This window comes from Lactuca virosa, chromosome 9 (genome assembly GCF_052849685.1).
Source record: "Lactuca virosa cultivar CGN04683 chromosome 9, Lactuca_virosa_CGN04683_v6, whole genome shotgun sequence".
In the NCBI taxonomy this organism is placed as follows: Eukaryota; Viridiplantae; Streptophyta; class Magnoliopsida; order Asterales; family Asteraceae; genus Lactuca; species Lactuca virosa.
Genome location: NC_136434.1, coordinates 5,983,653 through 6,011,291, shown reverse-complemented (window position 1 = coordinate 6,011,291; position 27,639 = coordinate 5,983,653). Strand labels below are relative to the sequence as shown.

At 34.6% G+C, this 27,639-nt stretch overlaps 1 long non-coding RNA gene across 1 annotated transcript; it reads left to right on the top strand.

Annotated features, from left to right (window-relative positions):
* The first annotated feature begins 11,483 nt into the window (after positions 1-11,483).
* LOC145141317 (uncharacterized) lies at positions 11,484-13,020 on the top strand. Its single transcript, XR_013722596.1, has 4 exons — positions 11,484-11,614; positions 12,127-12,206; positions 12,292-12,376; positions 12,669-13,020. It is a non-coding gene; the product is annotated as an uncharacterized LOC145141317 (long non-coding RNA).
* The last annotated feature ends 14,619 nt before the right edge of the window (positions 13,021-27,639 follow it).

Sequence of the window (27,639 nt, the reverse complement as noted above, 5' to 3'; positions counted from 1 at the left end):
TGAAGTATTGGATTAAATCCACGCTCATTTGAATCATTTCATGGATTTTATCACGAGTGATTGTGAGACGATAATATCTTATATTCTTGAAACGGAGAGATATGAGTTGTTGTTTACAAGTCGGTTGCACATTGATAATACATAAACGCATCAGTAACTTGATGTTATAAAACGTATTGTTGTGTGTGATTTGATGAGTAAATAGTACAAGCATATGAGTCGAAGTTTATCCGTTCCTTTTACCCTAAGAGGGATAAAAGCGATATCTGTGGGCCCCTCGATGATTTAGTGATGACACCCTAAGCGCTTAGCCAAGCCTGGTATCACACCCCCAAACCAAGGATGGCGGAAACGTCCGGGGGTGGAGGACTTCATGTATAGTATCACAACAACGAGTATGTGCCCAAAGTAAATACAACCATCATAAATATAATTGAAAAAGTTATACAATAGTATGTGTTTACATGTTTCCAATCAATTACACTTATGATGACAAAAATGAAATGTTTGACGATTTAACGTCCCATCCTCAAAAGCGGTTGATTTCCTGTTTCACTGAATTCCTGAGAATACAAGTAGTTTGAAAAAGTGTCAACAATTAAGTTGGTGAGTTCATAAGAGTTTTGTTTGAGAAAGAAACCGTTTTCCTTGTAGAAAGCGATAGAATATGATTCTAGAAAATTTAATATTTTCCTATGTTATGCAATAATGTACCCTAGAAAGACCCGTAGATTCCTTCTATAATCACCCACTGTATATAAGTAATATAAAATTTAATTTAAATAAACCTTCGAATATAATGGGTCTGCCCTAGGTCCACAACCAAACAAGGAACAGGAAGTAAGGCGGGCCCACCAATTCTAGGTCGATTTCGACTAGATTCTTATATAACTCTAGCATATACACTTAGCAATTATAGCTGAAGTCTAACAATTCTAGATGAAATGTAGTTTTGATAGAAATATGTTTCCAAAGAAAATCCAATATTTTCCTCATAAAAGTCATGTAGTCCTAATTGTTAAGACAGAGAGTATGTGTGTGTTTTGTGCTTATAATGTTCATAATGAGAATGTGTTTCCAAAGAAAATCCAATATTTTCCTTAAAAAAAGTCATGTAGCCTTAAGCGTCAAGACCGAGAATCTACAAGTATTTTTCCATACTTAGAGTAATTCATGCAAGTTTAAATCGGCATAAACTCGTTTAATTTAGAAGTAAAACTCCTTTTCAAAGTAGAATTTTTCATGTAAACTTGAAAGATCGTTAACTCCCTATGTGAGTCGCTATAACCATACTACGACAAAATAACCTGCTTACGACGTTCTTCAGGCGTCGGACTCGAAATGACACTTGTCACCCCTGATCGGCCGATCGGACTTATGCAAGCAGCGTGGGTGTGGGTTGTCAATCCCAATATAGATCTATACACAATTATCACGCTCTCCCTACAAGAGACTCTGGTTATAACTAATTCAGGATTTTCTGTGGTACTTAAGAGTACCCCGAAGGAGAATGTCTCACAACTTACGTTAACTAGTTTACATATAGTTTTGAGTATAAACCTCTTCCGTGGAGGAAGTGAAATCACCTTTTATGAAAATACATTTGTGATATAAATCCATAAACTATTACTATTATAGTTTATTAAGTAGTATATGAAAAACCCATTTGTTTTGAGAGTAAAACCTTTTCCATGTAGTATGCTTTTATCGAAAATTCATAAACTATACTTAATGTAGTTTATTATATGTGTTCGAAATGAATGGAGGAAAAACCTTAACATGAGTGACTAATTTCTGTTTATGATGATAAACTAACAAGAATGCATCCAAACATTGAGAAACTTATTGTTATGCACTTTGCTCAACATACTACAAAGTGTTATTAATAAGGTAAACTATGCAACTAGTTTTTATCCTTTCTGCACTGTTTTGAAATTATCATAGAAAAATAATACGAAGTCGAAAACTAACTCCGTAAACTCTGAGAGTTTAGAAAATGTGTCTAGTTTATTCATAATTTTTATTATGATTTTTAGAAGTCTCTAACTTATGTGAAAGTGTTCATAATCACAGACTGGTCCGAATTCGTTTCTGAAATGATAGGTAGTTTTGTAAAAATCACCATAAATCGTAGAAAAATCATATGGAGATGTGAAAGTAGTCATTTTAAAGGTATAAACCTGAACTACTTGCATAAACAGTTTTGAAAGATATTAAGTTTAAGTTGGGTAAAACGGTTCGTGAACAGGTCACAACTTTTCTGTTGTAAGCTGTCAAGTTGAGTTTTGAATATGTTTTGGTATTTTAACTTGTATTCCCCCTTGAAAACTGAAGAAAACTAGAAAATGTAGGGGTATGAACTCACCTTGAGTGATGACTTGAAGAGTGGAAGGTCGAAGACGAGGAGTATCAAGTCAAGACCACTTGATGAACACGTGAGAGTTTGGATGATCCTAAGAACGATTTTTGGTGTTAAGATATGAGTCAATGATCCAAGAGTGTTATGAAATTATGGAATGACACTTGAGTTTAGATGGAATACTTACCAAAAAGTGTTGTAGCAACTCAAGAACACTTGCACAAGGTGGTGGAAAGTAGAGAGAAAGAAGCTTTCTTGAGATGATATGAGAAGTGTGAAAGTGAAGGATTTATCAAAGTGAACCAAGAAATCCTACATGGATTTCTTTATGTAAATGTTGCTGGAGCAACTTGCAAGATTGAAGGGATGTTTACTTTGGTTTGTGTGATGTGGATAGGGTTGGACTATTGAGAGGATGACACATGGAAGGCAAGTGGGCACACTTGACCCACTTGTGGGGTAAATATCTTCTTAATATAAACTAATGATTTTTAATTAATAAATACTAAAAAAATAATTAAAATAAGAGTTCTGGGGTTTTAAAATGGTAAAATATGGATTTGGGTGAAAATCCCACGTTAAAAAAATGAAAAACGGGCTTAAAACGAAGTCGTGGTCGAAAACCGGGTGAAAAAGGGGAAAATCCGAAGTCAGGCTTGATTCCGGATCTTGGCTATCTTGGAACCGGACTGAAGTGGATCCGAAGGGAAGAAGAACCGCGGTTCGGAGGCTGCGCTTGCTTGGCTACGGTTCGCTTGGCTGCGGCTAGGTGGCTGCGGTCTTCAGCAGCCTTGGTCCTTAGTAGTCCCATTCCTTAGTCATTGCGGTCCGATGGTATGGCTACACAAGGGGACTCCGGTCCAAGCATGGCATGGCTACACATAGAGGGACTCCAGTTCAAGTAGGGTTTGGCCCCTATAGAGGGACTCCGGCCCTAAAATGCTATTTTCCAAGGTATCTTCCCGTTTCGCATGGTTTTTCACCAAGTCAAGTGTCAGGATGCCTCAACTGATTACAAAAAGATCAAAAGAGGTTTTGAGAGAGATTTGGGAGAGATTTCACATACTTGGAGAGATTTTGCATACTTGGAGAGATTTGAGAGAGATTTCACATACTTGGAGAGATTTGGCATACTTGGAGAGATTTGGCATACTTGGAGAGATTTGGGAGAGATTTCACATACTTGGAGAGATTTGGCATACTTGGAGAGATTTAGGAGAGATTTCACATACTTGGAGAGATTTGGCATACTTGGAGAGATTTGGGAGAGATTTCACATTCTTGGAGAGATTCCACATACTTAGAGAGATTTGGGAGAGATTTCACATACTTGGAGAGATTTCACATACTTAGAGAGATTTGGGAGAGATTTCACATTCTTGGAGAGATTCCACATACTTAGAGAGATTTGGGAGAGATTTCACATACTTAGAGAGATTTGGGAGAGATTTCACATACTTAGAGAGATTTGGGAGAGATTTCACATACTTGGAGAGATTTCACATACTTAGAGAGATTTGGGAGAGATTTCACATACTTGGAGAGATTTGGGAGAGATTTCACATACTTGGAGAGATTTGGGAGAGATTTCACATACTTAGAGAGATTTGGGAGAGATTCCACATACTTGGAGAGATTTTAATCTTAGCCTTTATTATTGTATAACCTCGTAATGCAAGGTTTGTGAACCCCGTTATGTTTCGTTTATGATTGTTTTAAGTCCCCGAAAGGGTCCTTAGTCGTGTTTTGATGCGTTTAACTCCCCTTTTAGGGTTTTTACATTGTTAACACATAGAGTCTCCGAGATAAATGCACATTTTTTTATACATAGAATAACTTTTTAACATACAAGTACTAGTTAAGTTTGATCGGTTTGACTTGTTGACTTTGACTTTGACTTTGACTTTGACTTGACCGAAATTGACGATTGTCAGACCTGGACTAAGTTGATGTGTTCAATGTAGTCTGTTGTCAGTCGTCATAAATCGGAAGTCGGGTAACAACACATGGACAGAGACAATGATTATAATCCATGTCTCAGTCCATATGATATCTTGGAGAATAGAGGAATATACGATCCCTTATCAAAAGGACGCATTACTGGTAAGATCAGAGTTCAACATTGACTTTTGAGATCTACGATTGCTAATCGGATTCGAAAGTCGTACTTGCAATAATAGTTATTAGACTTATCCAAGTGGGAGACTGTTGGATTAGGTGTCTAAGCCCATAACTATAATTGGTATGTACTTGACCCGATAGTAGCATGGTCCTTTTGGGTTGTCTTCACCGGAGCAATTTGATGGGATGGATATTTGAGAAAGAGGTTATTTGTGATTTATTAATATATTATAAGAATAATATATTAATTGAGAAATCATATTATTTAACTGGTATTGGTCAAGAGTTAATTTAGTGATCAAAAGAGACTGATTAAATTAACGGACACTGATTAAGTAAATCAGTAATACATATAGTTTGGGCTAATGATCCATGTTGATTAGGATGGACTAATTTTATGTGGGAGTCCATGAAGAGTTAGTCCAAAGGGCATATCATATGGATTATTGCATGATATGTGCATAATTAGTCATATATTTTGTGTTAAATCTTAATACTTTTTGGCTATTTTATTGCAAATTATGAACAAAAGGTACTTAAATATGTTTAAAATGTATTTGTAGCCTAAAAGATGAGCTCGGAAGCAAATAGAAACAGAAAAAGTGATAGGAAGCTCGGGAATTGAAGAAAGAAGAAAGAAAGAAAAAAAACCCTGGAGAACTCGGCGAGTTGGGTGCCTACTCGTCGAGTAGGTTCAAAGATTCGCGAACAAATAAGATTCCTTGACGCATATGAATTTTAAGTGGGGGACTCACCGAGTCGGTCTATGGACTCGACGAGTAGCCCCTGTTTTCAGAAACTATATAAAAGGATTTAATTCACGAATTTGGAACTTCTCTCTGAAACCCTTGAAGGTTAATTTGCGATTCAAGTTGTTGTTGGAGATCTGGAACTTGAAGATCGAGTCTAAGCATTCGATTTTGGGGAGATCAAGGCAATTCAAGTGTACTCTTTACTTAATCTTTTGTCTAAACTATGTTTGCATCAATTGATTTCCTTTTTGAGTTGTTTTCTGCTTTAATTATGAGCTAAAAACTCATAACTTCTGTTTAGGATAGATGACTTTATGAATATGGTTTGATTTTATGATTGATTAATTTAATTTGGTAATTTTGTTTTGTTAAGCTTGTTAAAGAACCTTATGTGTTAATTACAACTATTTTCTGTTAATTAACCAACATATTAAGTTGCATGAACATCTCTTAATTGCTAATCTCATATGATTTGTGTGAAAACATTGTTATATGCCTAGGAATAGCGAACGTGAAACTAGGGTTAATTAGAAAATAGGTAAATTAATGTGTGAGCTTGTGTGACGAACCATCAACAAGAGGTTAATTGAATTAGCAATTTGATTAGCTACTACAAGTCTTACTTAACCCGAATCAATAAACTAGAAAATCTATTAGTTTAATCACTTGATCACTGCTTAAATTGATTTGATTTCTAAGGATTAGTGATAGCGAACGTGAACCTAATCACACTAATCAGTAGCCAATGATAATTAATCCATTGCACTTGTCATAAAAACAACCATAGGAATAAATGATTCAAAACCTAAACAGAAGTCTTTTCCATTATTGAATTTAGCTGATTTTCGTTTGCTTAGCTGTTAGTTGCTTAGTTGAGTGTTAGTTAAGTACTTAAGTTTCTAGTCTTGCAAAACTAGAGAAAACCCTTTCTTTTATTGCTTGTTTTTAGATAATGTTAGTAATTAGCTTAATTGTCGTTCCCTGTGTTCGATACCCTGCTTGCTAAACTATACCACCAATCGACGGGTACACTGCCTTTTGTGTGTCTAATTTATATTAAAAAGTAGGATTAAAACTAGTGCATTCCACACACATCACTGCACTAAAGGCCCAAGGAAGTGAATTAGGGTTTACAAGTGAAACCCTAGGAATTCCACACTATAAATGTAACCCCTAGCATCACCAAAAAGGCCCCTAAGAGTTCCAAGAAGAACCATAGCTGTTTTGTGTGCCTCCTAGCCTCTCTCTCATTATCCTCCATTGTTGGTGGTGTTTGTGACTCATTTGAGGCATCACATTTGAGGTGTTAAGCTCTTGAAAGGTCAAGTTTTTACTAGCTACAACAAAGAGGTATCCATCTAACTAGTTTTTATGTTTCAAATATTAAAGTTGTATGCTAGTTGTAGGTTTCATGCTTTGGATAATTTTATTGCATGTATAACTTGGAAAACTTAGATCCAAAGCATTAGGGTTGCATGTGCACCACAGGGACGTTATAGTGCTCAAAACCCATCAATATTCATATTTGGCTGATCCATCAAGTACCTCAAGCTCTTGTGATCCGTATATATGGTACAACGGACCCCATATAGGTAATGTCACCAAATCTTGAGGGAAAAAACCACCGCCCCCAACTCAAGATCCTCATGAGGCTTCAGCTGCCTCGACGCATAGGCGTTTTCACATGGCCCCGCTGCATAAGCACTATGCCCAATCCCGTGATCGATGCATCATAATAAAACACGAAGTTGTCAACGCCCTCTGGCAGAGTCAATATCGGGGCCTCGCACAATCTCTGCCTCAGGATCTCAAAAGCTACCTGTTGCTCAAGCCCCCAACAGAAAGTAACTGTCTTCTTCGTCAACCTGATTAACAGAACTGCGATCTTGGAGAAATTCTCAATGAACCTCCGATGATATCATGATAAACACAAGAAACTACGAATCTCAGATGGGGACTTCGGAACCTTCCACTGCATTACGGCCTTGAACTTAGTCGGGTCGACCAATATCCCCCTCTCATTGATAAGGTGCCCTAAGAATTGCACCTCGTGCAACCAAAACTCGCATTTGGAGAACTTGGCATAAAGCCACTTCCTCATCAAATTCTCCAGAACCTCACGTAGATGATCATCATGCTGCTCCTTGGTCATAGAATATACCAAAATATCATCAATAAATACAATGACAGACCGATCCAACATTGGTCTACAAACACGATTCATGAGATCCATGAACGCGGTTGGAGCATTGGTGAGCCCGAAAGGCATCACCACGAACTCGTAATGACCATAACGAGTCCTGAAAGCAGTCTTCCTCTCTGACCTTCATCTGGTAATATCCCGACCGCAGATCTATCTTGGAGAACCAAGATGCGCCCTGAAGCTGATCAATAATCATCGATCCTCGGAAGTGAGTAACGGTTCTTCACAGTCAGCTTGTTTAACTCCCGATAATCGATGCACATCCTTTGGGAACCATCCTTCTTCTTCACAAACAGTATTAGAGCTCCCCAGGGTGTGCTACTCGGTCTGATAAAACCCTTGTATAACAGCTCTTGCAGCTGTGTAGACAACTCATACATCACTGGAGGTGCTAACCGGTAAAGTGCCTTGACTATCGGAGCCGCACCTGGAACCAGATCTATACGGAATTCAACCATTGACATTGTCAAGAACGAATCTTGCTCTTCCCATATAAAAACAAGACATTCATATCGTGAAAACGATTGTGAATAATATGTTAATTAATATTTCTCACTCATACGTTATAGTACAATTTAAATTCATAAAATACGTATGAATGTGTATGATTATAGAAAGATTGGAGTTTAAATAAGGTTGAAGTCGATTACCTGATGTATATTGCTTATGTGTGACAACATGAGGGATAGGCGGATGCACATAAGTATTAAGAGATTGCGTTAGGGAAGAAGCTAGGTTGCTGCGATTAGGGAAGAAACCTTGTGATCGTAATTAACTTCAAACACGTGATTTGTTGTATTGCAATTTAGAAGGAATGGAAATATTGTCCATTTGGTTTTTGTATTTAGTTTTAATGATTTTAAAACGGCAAAAAAAATTTCTAATAAAATAAAAATTATCAAAAAAATAGATTTTGGCATATATGATATTAGAAAACATTAAGAATGACAAATATGATATTGAGTTTAGGCCGGACAAATACGATATTTAGATGTTTAACAAGGGTATACACGAAATTCTGCATATATATATATATATATATATATATATATATATATATATATATATATATATATAAGTTCATTTGAGACCATGCTAATTTTGTGAGACATGGGGACGCGATCTTCGCCATTCATATTGGAGATCAAAAAATTAATTTTTTTTGTAAAATGAAAAATAAATGGAATAATCCGATTTTTTTAAATATCATTTTCGTCATTTAATTTATCTAAAAAAATTAAAAATTAAAAATTTACCGCATTTTTCGAAATATACGTTAAATATTCTAATAGAATATTACACTGTAAATATTCTAATCGAATTTTTAGAATGTTATATTCTAATATTCTACTAAAATTGTTACATATGTTAAAATATGTTAATATTCCACTAGAATTGTTAGATTTGTAAGAATATATTTTGATATTCTATTAGAATTGCTTGAATATTCATAGTTTAATATTCTAGTATAATATTTTAATATTATAAAAATTCGATTTAAATATTTACAATATAATATTGTATTATAATATTTCACGTATATTTCGAAAAAACGGTATTTTTTTTGTTTTCATTTTTTTAATTTTGTTTTTAATTTTTTTTGGAGAATCTAAATGGCGAAAATAATATTAAAAAAATAGAAAATTATAATTTATTTTGCATTTTAAAAATATATGTTTTTGATCTCTAAAATGAACTGCTAGGATTGCGTCTTCATGTCTCACAAAATATGATGGTCTTATATTAACCTAACTATATATATATATATATATATATATATATATATATATATATATATATATATTAGGGGTATGCGTGGTGTGGTTTGATGCGGTTTAGCGTCAAAACCGCAGATCGCACCGCATGTGCGGTTTGAGATTTTCTGAAACCGCAAACCGCACCGCGAAGGTTGGAAACCGCATTATGCGGTGTGGTGCGGTTTGATGTGGTGCGAGCGGTTTGTGTGCGGTTTGATAATTCAAAAAGTAATCGATCAAATATTAGTTGTTGTGTATACAAACAAAATCATGTTGTATAAAATTTTGATTGATCATATATATTATTGATTAAATTCTGAATAGTTCATAAAAAGATTTAAATTTTGATTGGTCGTTAATTATTATTAATGATATAATTCTGAATGCTTTCAAAGAAGGATACATTTTAACTACAATTAAAAATATATAAAGACTTGCGAAAAAGTTATATGATGGCAGTATGAAAGGTTGTAGAAATGGTTGTAAATGTGCATATTGCGGTTTACTAAAATTGCAAACCACAAACCGCACCGCGAACGTTAAAAACCACATTATGCGGTGTGGTGCGGTGCGGTGCGGTGCGGGCGGTTTCTGCGGTTTGTGCGGTTTTATGCACACCCTATGCCTTATAAAGCATATTTAATCAAATGCTGAGTTTTAAGTCGTACAAACAATATTGCAATATTTACAACTAATTTATGTATTAACAATATTACAGAAAATTAGGGAACTAATTTGGTCAATGTTGACTTAGTATTTTCTCATATTCAGCAAATTGAATCGCTCTACTATATAAACTCTATATAGCATCTCCTATCTGTCACTGTATAGGCATTCCTTGTGGAAAAACCTGAGTCGTCGTCTCTTCTCTCCTTGAACTCTCTCCTGTCTTTCTTAAATACTCTAAACTAACCCATTATCGTATATTTTTGTTTTCTCTCTCAATCTTCCAGGAAGCCTGCCACCACCGCACCTCAATTAAAGGGCGCTAGAAATGCGTCCGCTCCTTCGACTGCCTCCTGTTTCAAGGTAGTCTTCTTCCATTGGAAATTTTATTTTCTTTTTTGTTTTTTCGTAAGGTATTTCATTGCTATACCACCACATTTTCTTCCCTAGGTGAATCATTGCAAACCACGCCACCAGCACTCCAACAACCATCACCAATCATAACCGCGTCGCCCTTCCATCGACCATCGCCATCAGGTTCACCGCCCACAATGACCTTCACCACCGTCGTCACAATCCGTCGCTGACATATTAGTACCCGCCACCGAACATCCACCTTCACCTATATCACACATGTACCTTGGTCTTTTCGTCTCTCTCTCTCTCTCTTTATCTCTCTCTCTCTCTCTCCATCTCTTATTCTTTCATCTAATTTTGTTTAATTGCTTCTTTTCCGCTAACGGACCCCTCTCTTGCTTCATCGATTCAGGTAAAGGCTTGAACCCCCTGTTTAAATCTTCATCAATTGATGGTGTTTTTTTCTTTTTGCATTTAAAATTTCAATTTACGCTTCGTCTGTATGTATTTGTTTTTATTCCTGTCAATCAATCAAATAATTAGAGTTCAATTAGGCAACATAAACATAATCGATGGTTAGGTTAGCCCTGTCGAAAATACCCGATACCCGAATTACCCGCCGGATTTTTTCGGGTATCGGGTAATTTTTTTCGGGTATTCGGGTAACCCGATTTTTTTTAGGTCGGGTATATGGTACGTTTGTTGGGTTTCGGGTATACCCGAATTATTTTAAAAATTCATTTTTTTCCCGTAGAGCTTGTACTCTATAGCAGGTATTTGATCACACTTAAATAACTATCATTATTGTAAAACATGAATCTCCTTTATTATGACAGTATAGCACCAACAATATTAAAAACAATTGTTTATATGTCACGATGTTCTTTAAAATTTAACTGTTTTCTAGATTATAGTTTTTGTTGCAACTAACAAACTCATTATCGTGACAAAACTTCAGAACATGGCAAAACTTATGGCTACAATTATTTTAAACATTTTAAACATTTAAACTAAGATCTTTAAGTATTTGTTTTTTTTTAACATCTTATTAGATTACATTAAGTTCTTAAATTTATTTTCAGGTGCAATTAAAAAAAAAATTATATATTTCGAGTAATACCCGAATTATCCGACCCGAATTACCCGAAACCCGAAAAAATTACTCGATCAACACCCCTAGGTTAGGCAGGTATGAGAGGTTGGTCCTTAATAAACTCAGTTTAATGGACTTCAAGAACAATTGTATGCGATTTTTTTTTTAAAAAGGCCTTATTCAAAAGTTCATTGTGCCAGATCTTATAATTTGGAGATGATATGGGTTATTTGCAGGTGTTGCTTGTTCCCTAACCCTAAAAATGTCGAGAAAAAGGAATGATTAGTTTCCTATAAAGAGCGTCAGGTCTATCATTCTATCATCCTTATTTTTTTAATTTATTTTTTCCACGATTATGAATTTTGTTTTGTTGCTACTGCAGTTGTATCTTGGGTGAATGGTTTTGTTGCTACTTAGTTATGGAAGATGCTTGATGTATTTGCTTAGATTAATGTATCGTGCAATTAGGTCCAGATACAAATCTTGAAGCAGCAAAGCCTCTTAAAATCTTTCTCATGTCGCGCTTTTGAACAAAATTTTTTATGCGAATTCTTTTTATTCTAACCGATAAAAATCAATGTTTTTAGCTTGGACATGTAGAAAGCCCTTTTTGCTTCTAAAGCTTTATATAAATAATAATTTAAGCATCATTATATGTAAAATCATTATTGGTGGAGTGAAAGTATACTCCTAAGTATCATTGAAGGGTATGAACTTGCATCAATAACTTCGTTTCTTGATTTTTGTTCCTTTATGCACAATATCTATCATATTTTATATTTATAGACATTTATCTTACTTTAATGTTGGTTTTTCAGTGATCAGACGAGGTTGTTCAATAAGTTGTGGATGGGCAAAATACAATGAAGTTTTTTGTCCGCCTTTAAGAAACAACAGTGTACTTCCTTATTTTTCGTTATTATAGCATTATACTTTTTTTTCTTATTACCACATTGTACTGTATTTACTATGATTTTTTCCAGATTTTTTTCTCGGGTGGGCAGATTAATCTGATTTCTACATTGTCTTTTGGAACACTCTACATTACAGACCTGGCAATATTATACGGTATTAGTACATTTTTAATTTGATTTCAGTACCTTGTCGGATTATTTTTGGTGTGGGTAGTTGATGTTGATCAAGGGGTAGTTCTTATTTCGGGGTGGGTAAGTTGGTTTATTTATTGGTTGTCTTATTATTTATAAAGAGCACATTAAAACAAAGGTATGTGATGTTGATAAAATGGTAAGTCTTACTAATGAAAATATATTTTTTATTGCTAAATGGTTGTGTTCATTGTGTGTGTGACTGTATGTGACTATGTGTATTTGACTGTGTATATGTGGCTATAAATGTGCAGCAAAATCTGAACTAAAGTGACTCCTTGAGGATTCCGAGTTGATAATAAAGGAAAATGGACCTACCTTAACTAGCTCTTGCATAAATGTGTTGTTTTATCCCTTAAGGAAGTTGTTCTTGATGGTCCTTGCGTGGTGGTGTTGGGATGGTTTGGTGTCATTTATAACCTAAAGGGGATAAAAGTCTAAATGTTGGCCTATTTAACATTCTGTCAAACGTGGACGGTTTTGCCTCTACTGGCTTAGAGTGGTTCATATCTCATTTTGGTGCTTAGCTCTTTCTTTTTATCTTTTGATCAATTTTTGGACGGTTTTGCCCCTATTGCTTTGATGTTGCTCAAATCTCTTTGCTATTGGTCCACTCTTTTTAGACTGTTGGATGACTATTTTTTTAATTCATATGGATGAAATCAATTTAGTGGGGGTTTAAAGATGGAATCAAATCCACAAGTGAGGCTTACATTCAAAAAACAATTGTTGATGGTGGACTAAAATAATCAATCTACTACGCATTGTGTAGATTTCGTGGGTTTGTATGTTGATCCATATATAAATTTATTTCACTTTATGTTCTTCCGGTTTTTGATACTTGAAGCTTTGGCTTGGAGCATATTGACTTATAAAGCTTTGCGTATAAACAAGGCATGAGTAACATAATTCTCTTTTAAGAACGCTTCTATTTTTTTATTTTATGTTTTTTTTTCTTTTTGATTTGCTTTCTGAATTCAACGCGTAAGGATAGTTGCATGTATGGGTGGGGAGTCTTGTATAAAAAAACAACTTGATCTTGAGGACTCATGATTCTCACAAAAGCAACAAAAGCATATTGAAAAAAAACAAGAATATATTTAATCATTTTTAGCATCAATTTTCAAAATAATGCATTGACTTAATAAATTGTCAAAATAAAAAAAACTAGAATTAGTGATTTACATTGCAAGAAAATTATAATTATATCTTTTTCATAATATAAAATTATTATAAATTAACAAACTATTATTCTATGATAATATCATAAAGTCATATATTAATTTGAAATAAACCATTATTGTTTTGCTAAAATCAATTACAAATAAGCATACCATTATTAATTATATATATAGATTAATTCTAAAGCCCCTTATGGAACAGTTCTTTGATCTTATTGGACCACTTTTATTTTTTATTTTTTTTCTGTCAATTTCTGAATTAGTTTCTTGGATTAGTGTTTAAACACGTGTTGTGTTACATGTTGTTTTCTCTATCCGCCGTTTTAACGTGTGTTCCTCATCTGCTCATCGCCTCCCATCGACTGTTTAAGCCAATGGGGAGTGGATCGTTGTCCACCACCGCTTCTTTCTCTCTTCCGATTAAAAATCCCTAAAACCACCCCACTTCCCCATTTCTTCACCTCATCGTCGATCCACACTCAGTCTCCTCCCTCTTTAGCTACCCACCTCCGACACTGTTTCGAGCCCAAATCTTGATTTTAATATGATTTAGTTTCCATTGGGGGTTTGCTTTAGACTTCCAGCTGTTGGATTAGGTGTCTAAGCCCATAACTATTATTGGTATGTACTTGACCCGAGAGTAGCATGATCCATTTGGGTTGCATATCACCAGGACAATTTGACAGGATGAACTTTTGAGAAGAGGTTATTTATGATTTGTTAATATATTATAAGTTCTAATATATTAATATGAAATAATATTATTTAATTGGTATTGATCAAGAATTAATTTGGAATTAATTTTGTGATCAAAAGAGGCTAATTAAATATAAGGGGTTGATTGGTAAATCATTCATTCTTATGGTGTGGGCCAATGATCCATGATTCCTTAGGTTGGGCTAAACCCATGTGACAACCCATGGATGATCCATGGAGGTTTAAACCCATGGATCCTAAGGAATATGGAAGGTCATGGCCATTAAGGCATACATGGTGTAACCCTAATCTTGCCACAATATATAAGAAGCCTCATGGCTACCAAAATGGCACTTAGGTGGAATACTAGAGGGCTAGCCGATTTTGGTGCAAGAAGATACTCTCTCAAAAGTCTCCTTTGTCCAAAGGTGTGTTGTGATTCCATTTGAGGTGCAACACTTGGGGCACTAAGTTCTTAAAGGTCCAAGGCTTCCAACTACAACAAAAGGTATGTCATCTAACTAGAATTTGTAGTAAAGATACTCCATTGTATGCTAGTTAGGACGATGCTTTGGAAATATAAAAGTTTGCATGTATATTAGAGAAAACATAGATCCAAAGCATCTAGGGTTGCATGTACACCATAGGAGTGTTAGAATACTCAAAACCCAACACTGGTATCAGAGCCAGGTTGTTTTCTTATATACTTGATGCTACTTGTTTTCAAAGCTTAAAAAATTGATTTTTTGATGTCTGGACAGTGGACTCACCGAGTCCACTGGGGAACTCGACGAGTTGATAACTTAATTTTTTGTATATATTTTAGCAATCGTTTTCTTTTAGTTTTAACATTTTTAATATTCTTTTTACATTAAATCGTTAGATTTATTGTTTTGAATATTTTTACTCGTTTAAGTTTTTTTTTTTGCGTAGATTTGTTCGAGCAAAATGATATTTTGGAGCATCTTTAAAGCCACATCGAATTCCTTGCAACCGCGATTGAAGTCACATAGCAAAATCCATGAGTGAAAGAAAAACAAAGCGATATAAATTAAATTTTCGGATTTTGACAGCTTTGCGCGGCTTTCTTCAAGCGATCAGAGGGAGGGGCAAACGATGTCCAATTGAGTTGAAAATTTACAGGAGTCTTCAAAACTCATCAATCTTCGACCTCACTAAAAAGAAATGGATTCGGAATAGTTTTGATATAGTTTTCGGCCTTGTGAACATCAGGACAGAAAGCTGCTAGCATAAAGCTTGTGGCAGCCCATTTTCAGATTTAAATAGCCCAATATCAGCCCATATTTGAATTTCCAGCAGCCCATTATCTTTACTAATTCAGCAGCCCAAGAAAAGAATTGCAGCCCATTTTGAGAATGAAACCCACTTTGGAACTCCTTGTGCTGGGAATTAAAACGCAGCCATAAAAAGAAAGAGTAGGGCACTTCATCATGGTATTCTTAATTCCGCCGGCAGAAAGAAAGAAGGGGACGACGCCTCTTTGGTGTCTTCACTTTATTTCTCTTTGTTTTATTTTTGGAATCAAATAATATTATCATTGATATATTTATCATTGATTTTATTATATTGTAATTAGTTACTTTCATTAGATTAGGTTAGGTTAACTTTGTATTAATACTTGGATTATGAATGGAGTTGTTTTGGAGCAACAAGAAGTGACGATTTCAAGGAGCTTTATCATCTTTATTTCGTAATCGGTATTGGTATAATTCTATCCTTTTTATTGTTATTATTATTTTGTCTAGTATTTTCAATATTGGGTGAATCTATGGAACAATTAATTGATTAGGAATAGTTTTGTGTGGTTTTGATGGAATGCTATGAAAATATTTTCTAGTAAAACATCTATTTATGTTCATATGTCTTTAATCATGAGTTTAGATATGTGAATGTTTAATTAGTTGGTTAATTTCTTGATTACGTAATAGATCCTCAAATTAACAAGCGACAAATGGTTCTTGTGATTGCTTTCATTTCACACAATCATGAAAGTATTTTCTCTAACATGGTAGTGAAAACATTTTGACTCCTCTTGGATTTGGTGACTTTTAAATCTTAATGCTAGTTAATTTTCATTAATTACATGCTCCATGGAAATTATGACTTTAACTAAGAAAATGTGTTATGAACTTCTCTAACCATTGTATTAACTAAGAAAAGTCTAGGCGATCTCAAGCTTCTTAGATTGCTATAGCCAAATTAGTATCCATTAAACCCATTGCACCACAAAATTATGATGATTAGTCAAATAGTTGAACTTGCGATTTATCCCGATATTGGAACGTTTTATTTTATAGATTTTGTATTTTTCCATTTTTTTATTTTTGTGAAATAGTTTTTATCGCATTTAACATTTTGAAAACCCCCATATCATTTTATATTTTTTATTTCGTAGAAACTGAATGCATAGATTTGATTCGAACCAATCCGTGTGGATTCGATCCCTATTACCACTATTACTATTCATTTTTGTATGTCATCGTATTTAAGGTTTTTTTTATTTGGTGGTCTGACACCCACCACGAGTCCACCCTATAAACTGACCAACTCGCCGAGTCAGTTCATGCACTCGACGAGTTGGTGCTCCTGGATGCAGAATTTCGAGTTTTAAGGCTGAAATTGGACTAGGATCATTACCCTAAACTGTTTTTGAACTTATAAACATGTTTTTGATGTGGTAATGATCATGCTTATCCAATTTAAAATATAATTGTCAAAGTTTCATGTTTTGTATTAGTTTATATGGTTAGGCTAATTACATGAAATTTGTTTGATATGAATTGTCTTGTTCTTATGAGTTTAATTTAGATCATTGACAAATTGTTTGATTTTGTAAGTTACATTAGTTGATCTAAATGTTTTTGATGAATTTCATAACTTGTCCTCAAGTTATGGAAAAATGAAAAGTCTTTCTTTAAAAAGTCATTAAAACTCATAGGTTTTGGAAGAGTGAAGAGTCTTCTACATAAATGTTTTTTATGAACTCCATAACTTTTCCTCAAGTTATGGATTTTCAAAAGTCTTTACAGTAAAACCTATATTAAACTCATAATTTATGGATTCCAAAAGCTTTTTGAATAGTTCAAAACTTGCCCTCAAGTTTTGGAATTTGTAAATGTAAAAGTCTAACTTTTGAAACATTTAATTCCAAACCCTAGAATTTTAAAGTTTAAAATTATACCCTTATACTATTATAATATTATAGGTTTAATATTTATATATATGTATAAGAACAAAGTCAGTCTTACCGTTAGTAGGCCTCATTCACGAAGTCGGTCTATAAGGGGGGTATAAGGTTAATGCCTATAAAATGGCAGTTTATTGGGTGTCCACTCTCACCCACCGCTTCCTTGACTGGTGGAGGGTCGTTAGCCGAACGGGTAGGATAGGACTCTAATTGTAACGCCCCGTTCCTGGTATGCATTTAAAACATTATTTTTCTTTTTATTTTAGAAGCTACTCGACGAGTCAGTGGCCCTAACTCGTCGAGTAGCAGCGAGTTAGCACGTGGAGTAGGCGTGGCGACTCGACGAGTCCATATTCCGGACGCGGCGAGTCCGCCAGTCTGGATGAAGCCCTAATTTTAGGGAGTGTACCCTATCTAAACACCATTATACCCCAAAACCAGCCTCCTTCACCTCTCAGAGACTTATTCCCGAAACCCTAGCCTCCTTAAAGTGTGTGTGAGTGATTTTTGCCCTTGTGAAGGAATCTTGGTGCATTGTTGAGCAAGAAGAAGAAGGAGAAGGTAGAAGAACTCAAGGAAGAAGAAGTACATCCAGATTATACTCCTCTTTGGCCATCCTTTCTGGTAATAAAGCTTTCATCTTGGTTATTGTATTGCTAGATCTAGTTTGTCCTTAAATTGATGGTTTTGAGCTCAAAAACCCCCCAAATCCCTAGTGATGAAGCTTTGTAATCAAGCCATATCTCGGATCTAGCCTCTCTTTAGTTCCAGGAGCTCAAGAAGGCCACCTTTTGGCAGCCATGGCCTTGTTCTAGACAAGTAACCCCCATTATAGCCAAGCTTGAGTGTTATTGCTTCATTGCATCATAGATACACGTAAAGTTAGCAACTTTACGTGTTCAGATGGTCCCAGAAACCCAGATCTATGAATTGGATGCACTGAAACTAATTAGAATCGGCTGAATAGAAACTGCATGCAAAGGACTCGACGAGTCGTTCTTCGGACTCGGCGAGTCAGGTCGTGAGTCTTAGATTCCCTGTTCAGTAGTAGCGAGTCTGTTTAGTGAGTGGAGTAAAGACTCAGTGAGTTAAGACATGGATCTGAGTGTAGAGGGACTCGACGAGTCTACGCCCTGACTCGGTGAGTCGAAGACAATCTTCTTCCCACAAGAACAGACTCGACGAGTTGTTCATACAACTCGGCGAGTCATAGACTGGACGTGTTTATATGATGAAGGAGGACTCAACGAGTTGTTCATATAACTCGGCGAGTCAGATAAAGGTTGACTTGATGTTATTATAGAAGGAGAACTCGTCGAGTCTTTGCTAAACTCGACGAGTAGAGTCGGGAAAGGGAGTAGAAGGAAAGATAGGGACTCGACGAGTTGGCGGCCCAACTCGGCGAGTCAGGTCAACGGATTGTTGACTTTGGCCAGGGGTAAAATAGTCATTTTGCCCTAAGATTAGTTATCAGTGTCTGATTAAGTGTCTTTTGGTAATTGTAGCCGGGGAGTTACCGGAACAGCAGCCAGACAGTTCCCGAGCAGCATTTCAGCAGCCAGCCTTACGAGGTGAGTTTCCTTCCAATAGGAACGGGTCTACGGCCACAATGTTGGGCCGTTTAGTTAGCAGTAGTTCCGGACTATAGTCCGATGCAGTAGTTCAGTATGCTTGGTGTCTTTGTGATGCAGGCATGGTATGTGTTATGTGTTCCGGACTATGGTCTGATGCAATATGCAGTATATGTGTTCATATTATATGCTATGATTATGTTATGCTATGTTCAGTCAGTTCCGATCTTCGGTCCGATGCAGTTCCGGACTTCGGTAGATGTCTAGTTCAGACAACTATGGTCTTCCCAAATCTTTTGGAACAAGCTTTCCTCTTGAAGATGATGTCCCGCTGTTGGATCGTGGAAGTCATACTTCACTTCCTCCACCTCCTCCAATTATTCTCCCTAACCCACAAGTTCAAAAACTTGAAAAATTCAAGGTCACTCAAGCCCTACTTGCAATGAAACATCAAGATGGAAGGCATGTGTGTACTCACGTCTTGGAGATAAAGTCACATATTTACATGCTAAGAGTATTGGGTGTCATTGTCTCGAGGAAGTTGGCGGTTGACTGGGTTCTTCAATCACTTCCTGAGTCATATAGTGAGTTCATTAAGGACTACTGTATGACAGAACACGACATGACCCTTATTGATCTTACCTATTTGCTTGTTACTGCTGAATCAACAATGATTTGGCGTACTGGAAAAGCAAATTTGATTGGAAGATCTACTCCCCAAACTTTCATGGACATTGACAATGGAAACATTGGAAGTCCATAAAAGATTTCTATTTCCAAGGGAAAGAGAAAAGCTAAGTTTGAGATTGTCCCGTGTACCATTCCCAAAGAGTCTATATGTTTCTATTACCAAGAGAAGGGACATTGGTTGCGAAGCTGCCCTGACTACCTGAAAGATCCGAGAAAAGGTAGAATCGAAAAGTTTGACTCTGCTTTACGTAAGTTTACTTTCTAACTCTATTAAGTTCCTAATTGTTGATTCTTAATACATGATGTGACAACGTTGCATTTTGATGTTTTGTAGGATCATGCAAAGGGAAGGAAGCTTAAAGGAAGAGTATGTTGAATCTGATCGCGAAGATGGATTTCAATCGCATGGTTCGAAGATCGGATTTTGAGCTGCTGCTTAGGAGTTATGATAGATTGCTAGGAAATATGTAATAACATAGTTTTCATTTGTAATTGCATTTTAAGGAAAAGTTTTTTCTGCATTTTATAAATAAATAAAATTTCGTTTTTATTTTTATTATATCTCCTTGAAATGGAATTTGTGAAAATTGATGTTTGTATGTTTCTATGTTAGCAATATGAATTTGATTCTTTCGTTTGTGGTAGTGTCGAGTATTTGCCAAATAAGGAAAGATTTTCATCACCCAAGTTTCAATTGGACAGAAACTTGGAATCATGCAAGTTGTATTGTATGATGAATGAGAATTTTCATCTTTGGTAAATTAAGACTAATTCCTTGTTCACATGTATATGTGAGTCAAGTGAAGGACTAGGGGATCAGGAACACTGGGTGTGTGCTGGTCAAGATCCACCACAACGATCAATAATACTATTCGTCATGATTTACTAAAGTTTAGTAAACATGGTTACGCTTACAAGTTTAAGTATAATTCTGAAACATTGGAAAAGGTTCAATGTATGGCAGAACGAATGAGAAAAATCAAATTAGGTAGAAAGATAAAATTTTCTCCAATCTAAAAAGATGGGAGAGTACTTTAGTATCGTGTTTTATGATCATCTTAATGTTTACGGAAAAATCATATCGCAATTGACCCTCTAAAGACATCTTAGTGCATTTGTATGGCTAAGAAGAGGAATCGTGAATTATTGAAATAGTTTAAATCAAGAAGATGAGTCATACTTCGTTCCCAAAACAAGTTTTAGAGTCATACTCCAAGATTGTAACCTTGAGTGACATAATCTTAAGAAAGGTTTAAAACACTTATCAAATATAGAGTAAAAATTTTCTACTCTTATACATTTGAAATTGGTAAGTTGTGATGTTTTGGATAAAACAAAGACCAACTAAGGCCAATTGTGTGAAGTGTTTGTCTTGATAAGAATCCGCACTAACTCTTGAATATTTGTTTTGTCAAGGAATGATTCATGACAAGAGAACTTATATGTCAAGAGGGCAGTGGGAGTCTTAAAGATCTTGGAAAATCTTCAAGAACTAATCACGAATAAAACCTATTATTTATCACTAGCACACGACTTGAGGTTTATAACCTATCGTGTTGACATATTCTTATTTCTGTGTCCATTCCAGTTAAAGTTGACTATGCAGTTCTATGAGTTCTCAATTGTTTGCATAACTACTTGGAAGCAATGGTAGGCCCTTGTACTGCCAGGTGGCAAGAAATTAAGATTGAACAAGTTCAGTCCATATGAGTTTGGATTTGTCACTGACCTTGTCTTGTGATTATGGTCATGACAAATTCACATGGATAGGAACACATACACCATAAAATCTAAGTGTCATAAGGTTTCTCTCCGACTCATGAAAATGATTGTGGGGAAACGCTTTCACTAAAGAGATTTTAAGGAGATATCAATTGTGATATTTGCATTCTCAAATTCAATTATGATTACGGCATCCCTCTTCATAATTTGAATTGTGAGAAATGGCAAAGGGTCTAAACATTTGAGACTTATTGCTATAAGTTCTAAAATTGTTTAGACACACAGGTGTGCTATCTAAAGAAAGGTGTATGAGTTTGAGAAGCCTATATAAAGTCTATCGAAGCATCTCATATCAGAAATCTAAACTTTGGTAATGAGAGTCAATAAGTATTGATTTCTAGAAGTCCAACTGATTTATGAATTCATGTCAAAGCTAGTGGGAGCATACGTGTTATGCTAATAATAATAATTATGCTAGTGGGAGCATAATTATTATGGTAAGTGTTGCAAGTTAGCAATGTTAATTATAGAAAACAAAGGTTTCAATTCGCAAAGTTGCAGGGTTTGAAAAGTTGTTTTGCTATAATTAAGGGAGAGGAATTTATACTTCATTTCAAATCTAAAAGCTTAGATTGTGATATTTTAATCAAATGTAGTCAAATATATATATATATATATATATATATATATATATATATATATATATATGAATGTTATGTTGGAATGGTTCAACATAAGGAAATTCTATATATGGAAATGTTAATTGTGTTCTCAAATTTGATTATGATTACGACATTCCTCTTCATGATCAAAATTATGAGAACATGACAAATAGAAATATTATAGCAAAAGACTGATTAAGTATCATGTCTTTATGTTAGACATTATGAATCGTATCCCATATGCTTTGGGTATAGGATCGATTGCATATGCTATAATATTCTCGTGTTCTAATTTTTCAAATGCCTAGGGCATTAAGAGGGGAAAAGGAATAGAATCGGATATGACTAAGTGGTTAAACAACTGTTAAGGACAATCTAAGGCTCGCCAAAGATTGGTCGCTTAAGGATAGTTGGAAGTATAGTAATGGATGAACCATATTTTTCCAAAGGTGTGTTGTGATTCCATTTGAGGTGCAACACTTGGGGCACTAAGTTCTTAAAGGTCCAAGGCTTCCAACTACAACAAAAGGTATGTCATCTAACTAGAATTTGTAGTAAAGATACTCCATTGTATACTAGTTAGGATGATGCTTTGGAAATATAAAAGTTTGCATGTATATTAGAGAAAACATAGATCCAAAGCATCTAGGGTTGCATGTAACCATAGGAGTGTTAGAATGCTAGAAACCAAATACCATCTTCACGAGTCCTACAATTTTTTTTGATGTTTGATTTAGGTTTCCGTATTCTCTGGTCCAACATTAGTTACAAAGTTCTTCAAAGGTCGGTTGTGTGTTCGATTTTACCCTTCATTACCGTTATCGTCTTCGTTACTCACGAATGTCTCCACCATTGATAATTAGCACATATGCACCTCCATCCACAGTTGCCTGGGTCGGGTTCTATGGCTTCGATTGTTTGGGAAAGCTTAGCTCTTCCGGTAATTTTTTTTCTCTTTTTCTATTCTTTTTCCTCTATATTTTCAACGAAAACTATAAATTGGCTTCCACCGATACGCATCTTCCATATCCGACTTTTGAAGTTGTGCCCATGTTAGGCGTGTCAAAGCTAACAAATAAAGGGGTAAAATAACTCCTTAAACACTACTACTTTGTACTAAAAATGTAATACAAGGTAAGTAGGATCGATCCACAGAGACACGAGATAAATGCTTATACCTTTTTGCACAAGTTACAAATGAGATCACAAAAGAGGGGGGGGGGGGTTAGATGCAATGATTTAAATGAAGGACTGAAGTAATAAGTAAGCAATTGATTAAGTAAAATAAACTTAAGATTCGTAAATACTCCAACTCTATGCAAGACTAATTAACAATGTGATTCAAAATATGAAATGATATTTGTTTGATTATATCTAAGTTGGTATTAGAAGTGCTTATAAGCTCTAGCAATTCACATTCACCATTTTAATTAATTAAAATAAATTCTTTAATTAATTCTAATCTAACTAACCTAATCTAAACAAGTTCTTAGAATAGGTGGAAAGATTGCATTATGTTTGTGTGAATTTTACCAACAACATTCAATACTTCTCATAAGCTTGGAAGTGTAAGAATGTGTGAATTTGATTTACACCAGGATTATTTTAAGAAAATTCAATCTAGTGTTTGTTACTTGTTCTATATGACAAAACAATTACGGATTTTGCATATTAGATAACTTGAAAGAATCAACCCTAACTCACTTGGCCAAAAAGAACTAGAATTGAAATCAAACCTTCAATTAAAATAAAATCAAATTCACTAGATAACATTTAAAACAAACACCAAGTCAAATGATTGAATTCACACACATAATTGTCAATACATGAAGTTGGAGAGTTAGGTTTCTAGCCACTCATGACTAGAACAAAGAACAAACCTAGAAGTTGAAATTAAAGTCTTACAAATTGAAATCCAAATGAAATCCAAGTGTTTTCAAGCAATAATTGTCTTCAAAATGTTCCCCAAAATCGCCTCTAGAACTCACAAAATCCACTCGCTTTCTTCTGGAATCGTTTGCACCTTTTTAGAAAGGAGATAAACTGTTTTAAACTAACGACCTCGTTTACACGGCCCCTGTAAACATAAGGGTAACATTTACACGATCATGTAAACACAAAAAGTAGAATGCTCAATTTGGTCAGGCCTTCAAAGTTCGATGCTCGATAGAATGCGTTTACACGGCCCGTGTAAACACAAGGCTTGCATTTACATGGCCGTGTAAACTTCTGTAAAGCTAAAATCTTCATTTTTTGATATCTTCCTCCTCGATGCTCCACAAGTCCCGAAACTCCATCCATATCTCTTATTCATCACCTCAATTAAGATCCTACCTCAAAAAGTCCCTGAAATATCAGAAAAGTTTGTAAATGAAATTGCATCATGAAAAATCCTGAAAAATATGCAAAATGCATGAGTTTAAACCTAAATGCAATGCATTTTTATGGAGTAAAACTACAAAATGGATGAAATGCACCTAACAGCCCACCATTGGTGCATGCCTTGCTAAGCATACCCAAAAATCAAGTGGCTTATGCGTCAATCAGATGTCATGCAATCGAAGATGGAATGTTGTTGTCAGTGGTCAGTGACGGCGTCGGCGGACGACATGAATGATGACCAGCTTCCGATGGAGGCAAGGGGATTGTGGCGTCTTCCTGTGCGAAGAAAGTTGGGAAGGAATTGAATGTTGATTTGCACATGGTTGATAGTCCTAGAGTTCCTACCTTCGGAGTGGTGTATACAATCACTATTAAAAGGTATGTTTTTTAACCTTATGTGAACTGTAAATTCCTTTGACTGATTTTTATCTTCAACCTGCTTCTGCTCTTCGAGTTTACTTATTATATGTGTGCTCTAATTTGAATTATTGAATTGGTGGAGATGTAGGTAGGATTTGAGATGTTGCACCAGGAACTAAAGTAGGGTTTTTTTTGCCTTGCCCACCAGGTGTTTGATAGATTGTTTCTATGATTAATTGTTGGTTTGGTGTTAGATGCAAGTAAATTTTACCAAAGATTCCATCTACATGCTTGATAAACACTTCACCAAAAAAGAGAACACACGAACAAGAAAAATAACCAACCCAAGTTTATACAACATGAAAAGAATACGTTTCTGCTATACTCTATCGAAATATACCAGCTTGCTTTCATGATTTGGAAATTGAATTGAGGCTTTTTTCTACGTTTTTTTGTGCTTCGAGTTTTTTATTCTTTGTTTGGTTCCGTTAGCTTCCATAAATGATTATGCCTTTACAAGTGTCTTAGAAGCTTACAATATTATTTAGAAAATGCATATTAGGTGTTTGTCTTTATGCTTCAAAGAGAAATAGTGTGTGGTTTTTTTTCAAATCATGGTTTATTGTTCTCTTCCACCTTGTCGTTGTAATAGGAAAAGCTTTAGTTGGAGGGGCAAATACATATTTTGTGTTTGCTTTTACTGAAACAAGAAAACAACACTGTCGCATCCACGCTTGGATTTTTGTTTGTTTTGCTTAATTCAACTAAGTTGATGTCTTTTAGCGGTTTCAGATATGTGATAAGTTTATGGACTGTTTTGCTCCTCCAAGCCCTAACCCTTTCTGGATCTCCATTGATGTCACGTAGGTTTTTTTAATCTCATTATTACACTCTTATTTTATAGCAACATCAGTTTTTATTTTTTTCTCTTCTGTTCTTGATGTTTTTTTCTTTACATGTCTCCTCACTCAGATATCTCCCTAAGGCAGCCTTCATCTGCGAGAAAAACATGGGGGTGGGGGATGATGTAGTGGCCTTCAAAGTAGGGGCGTCCGTTTTATGTGTAGATCATCATCAGTCCAAATAGTTTGTAATTGGAGAAGGTATTGGTCAAGAAAGGTAACAATGTTCAGATTTAGCTGCTTCATAACTTCTCAACTTACTTTTTTTTTATATTGATTTTAAAATGTAACAGAGAGATATTCAAGGAACCTGTTCTAATTAAATCTGGTGGAGGAATTCACAATTATCTTTACCAATTAAAATCATTGGATGAATCTACACCAACAAAGATTAAGGGTAGTAATGTCCTTGGTAACATGGCGTTCAAATTTAGGTGAACCTGGGCGTTTACAAACACAACAAATTCTTGGTAATGTGAGTTGACTTTCTTGACTTTCTTCAACACATGATATTATTTTATCTATAAGTTTAAGCATTTGATTATTATTATTATTATTATTATTATTATTATAATCATTGTGTAGCCCATTGCACACAAAGAGATTGAATTGAAAGCAGTAAATATGCCACCTGTCATCATTTTGGAAAAACCCTTCACAGTAAGTATAATTTTTTTTTTCTGTTTACTTATAATATGTTTAATTAATTCATTTAAAGAAAATTAATATTTTTAGTACAAAACGAACTTTAAAATAACAAATTAAGGCTCTGATTCTTTTTTCTTTTAATCACATTAATTAGCCAAAACTCGAGAACATGAAAATTTTCAATTTCTCTCTGTTTTTTTTGTTAAATCATTTCCATTCTCTCTGTTGTATAAAAAGCTACGATTTTTTCAAAAAAATTTTCAAAAAAAAAAATTTGTGATCTCTAAGTATTTTTTTTATGCATTTTTATGATTTTTAGGGTTTTTTTGTTTTCCAAATAACCCTTCCCTATATATATATATATATATATATATATATATATATATATATATATATATATATATATATATATATAATTTATGGTCCCTCTCAAGTAAAAGACAGAAATGACCTCATTCATCATTCTTTTTCTTTGTCTTGGATTATTCAGAAAATGATATGCTAATTTTCAATTCAATATTTATTTGTCCGGCTTTACCTCAGGTGGAGGCATACAAATCTTTGGATTTTCAACTGGTATGTGGTGCACTTACTTTTTTTCCTTTTTAATTTTATTTTATTATATAGGTTAATATCTTAAAAGACCCTACATTTTGAGCTTTTTCCCGGATTAAACCCTATCTTTATTTTTTTTCCTAAAAAAAACCTTGTATTTTTCCATTTTTTTGGGGTTAACCTCAAAAAAGATCTTATGTTTTGTGTTTTTTCTAGATTAAACTTTAAATGTTAATCCATAAAATGGTGAAATTTTATATTTTTTCTATAAGTTTTTATCAACTTTTGTAACGACTTTTGCATTATTTGTTGCATAATCTGATTGCTATGGAACTTGGAATGCAGAAAATCAGTGGCATTACACTCTTTAATACCAATCACAACAAAACATATGATCCTTTATCAGATATCGAGGCCAGGTTTTACATAAATTAATACTTTTATATAAAGGAGGGAAAATTTGTAAATAGTTATCACTTATGACTTATATTTATAGCTTAACAAAATTATCATGTCTGATGTCTCTATTAAGTTCCATTTATTATTATTATTATTATTATTATTATTATTATTATTGTAGCAATTATTCTAATGGATTCTTTTTGAACATATTGCAGATCTTCGTTGATGCATATTGATAAGTTTTGG